The following is a 3,173-nucleotide window of genomic DNA, read 5'->3' on the forward strand; positions in this document are numbered from 1 at the left end:
TCAGTAATATCATATACAGATAAAATTGCTGCAACAGTACATTGACAGGGAACTGCCAGACACAAACTGGGTTAGAAGAGGACATGAACTAGGATATCGTTGCTGATATCAGATGGATCTTGACTGAAAACATGGACTATCAGAAAGATGTTGATTTGTGCTTTATTTAATACGCAAAGGCTTTGACTGTGTTTAAAAATCAGGAAAGGCATGTGTCAGGGGTGTATTCTTTCACCATACTTACTCAATATTTATCCTGAGTAAATAACCTAAGAAGCTTAATTATAGGATGAAGAATAAGGCATCAGGATTGGAATAAAACTCATTAACAACTTGTGATATTCAGGCGATACAACCTTGCTTGCTGGAAGTGAAGGTGATAAAAATAGTTACTGATAAAGTTAAAAAAAAAACAGCATTTGGTATGGATCATACCTCAATGTAAAGAAAACAAAAATTCTCACAACTGGACCAATAAATAACATCATGATAAAAGGAGAAAATATTTAAGTTGTCAAAGACTTCATGTTGCTTGAATCCACAATCAATACTCATGGAAACAGGAGTCAAGAAATTAAATGATATACAGCATTGGGCAAATCTGCTGCACAAAATATCTTTAAAGTATTCAAAAGCAAAACTACCATTTGGAGGGGTTAGGTATGTCTCACCCAAACCATGGCATTTTCAATAGCTTCATATGTATGTGACAGTTGCCCTATGAATAAGGAAGACAATAGAAGAACTGATGCATCTGAGTTATGGTTTTGGAGCGGAATATTGAGAATACCACACACTGCCAGTAGAACAAACAAATATGTGTTTGAATAAGCAAAGCCAGAATGCTTCTTAGAAGCCAGATGGCTAGACTTCATCTCTTGTATTTTGGACATTATTTTCAGGAGGGAATCAATTCCTGGAGAAGGGCATTATGCTTGGTAAAGTGGAAGATCAATGAAAAAGAGGAAGAACCCCAATAAGATGGATTGGCACAGCGGCAGCAGCAACGGGCTCAAGTGTAATAACAATTGCAAGAATGACAGATGACAGCAGTGTTTCATTTTATTGTACATATATAGGGTCGCTATGAGTCAGAACCAGCTAGATGGCACTTAACAACAAAAATTTCTTCTGTTATTCAGCATTGTATCATTCAGTTACCACTTATGAGGGGACTTTTCCAAGCTTGTGGAAAATTTAAAGATAAAGGAATTTCTCCATAAAAATTTTGAAGCTCCTTTATATTTGATTTTTCTCCCTTTGATCTTCTTGTTGTTGGTTTTCAATTTCATAGCATTGTAATATGAGAAGATGCTTAGATGCTTTGTAGTATTTGAATGTTTTTAAAATTATTGAGGCTTACTTTGTTGCCTAACTGGTAGTCTATTCTGCATAATGTTCTATGTGCAAGGGAAACGAATATGCATTGTGCTTATGTTGTGGGGAGTTGATCGAATTGTTGATGATCAGGAATCAATTTGGTTTTGTTGTTTAGTTCTGTGTATTTGTTGAATTTCATTCTAGTTTTTCTCTTCATCAAAACTGTTGTGTTAGTGTCTTCTGCAGTTATTATTGAATTGTCTATTTCTCTTTTCAATTCTCTTAAACCTTACTGTATGTATTTCTAGGCTTTTTTATTATACTTATGGCTCTAGTTTGCCTGGCCTTTTAATCATTATATAATGTTCTTCCATTGTTTTGTTCTGTTTTTTTTTGCCCTGAAATCTATTGTGTTATATTGCTACTTTTGCTGTTGTCTGTTTTTTCATTTGGTGGTGGTTGTTGTTAACGTACTATTGAGTTGGTTCTGACGCATAGCATCCCTGTATTGGAATTCTGAGGAGTGGGTGGTGAGTTTGAACTACTGATATTGCTGTTCAAACCAACTTTCTGATGGATCAAGGGTTTATCCTATAGCGCCACACCAAGTCAGTTGGTTTGTATATATATATATTTTTTTTTTCCATACTTTGATCATCAGTCTATTTTTTTTCATTATTTCTAAGATGAGTCTATTTTTTAGACAATATATTAAAGAGACAAGTTTTTGTTTTTGTTTTTGTTTTTTCCTATCCATTATGCAATTGTCAGTCTCTTGACTGATATATCTAATCTATTCACCTGTAATAATTGATAGCAATGAATTTATTTTTGTGATTTTGCTGTGGGTTTTGTGTTTGTATTGTGTGTGCGTGGTTTAATGATTCCTTTGTTACACATAATTTTCTGTAATGAGTTCACTGTGTTTATGGCTTTTCTTATCAATTCCTTCTTTGCCTTTGTTTTAATTTTACTAAATCTATGATTTTCCTCATTTTTATTTTAATGAGGTTTCTTAATTTTTTTTGTAATTTATTATTGAATCATCTTGACTTCCTTAAATGTGGAAGTTTTGCAATACCATTTATTTTATCTTTATGTTTTGAAGTTACCCCATTTAAAAATTGATGTCTTGTCCTGGTGTGGTGCTGTGGGTTAATGTACTAGACTGCAAGGTCAGTTTGAACTACAAGGTCAGTGGTTCAATCTCACCAGCTGCTCTTTGGAAACCCTATACAGGGACGCTATGGATCAGAACCAACTCAACTGCACTTAACAACAAAAACAACAAGGCTTATCTGGGGAGTGTGATGGGTCCATACAATAAGCACTGGCCTTCGAGCTCCAAGGTACGCAGTTCAAGTCAGCCAGTTGCTCTTTAGAAGAAAGAGGAGGCTTTCTGCTCCCTCAAAGATTAAAAGCCTTGGAAACTCTATATAGGGTGTTTAGGAGTAGGAGCCAACTCTATAGCACTTAACAACAACACATTTATTTTACTTTGTTGCTGTTGCTGCTAAACATTGTTGAGTCCTAGCGACACTGTATAGAGTTTCCTAGGAACAGTTTGTGGGTTTGAACCACTCACCTTATGGTTAGCAGCCCAATGCTTATCCTACAGTGCCACACCAAGATACTTCTATATCTGGATTGATTTCTAGGTTATGTTGTCATGTGCTATAATCTCAGGTTGCTGTCTGCCATTGTTGTTCTCTGTGTAAAGATCACCCTTTTATTATTTCTTGTAAAGTGTGTCTGGGTTTTACAAATTCCTGTAATTTCTGTTAATCTAGAAATATCCTAATTTCACCATTATATTTGAGTGCCAATTTTGCTGGGTATAATTCTTGTTTGGC

This window comes from Chrysochloris asiatica, unplaced genomic scaffold, assembly GCF_000296735.1.
Source record: "Chrysochloris asiatica unplaced genomic scaffold, ChrAsi1.0 scaffold00024, whole genome shotgun sequence".
Classification (NCBI taxonomy): domain Eukaryota; kingdom Metazoa; phylum Chordata; class Mammalia; order Afrosoricida; family Chrysochloridae; genus Chrysochloris; species Chrysochloris asiatica.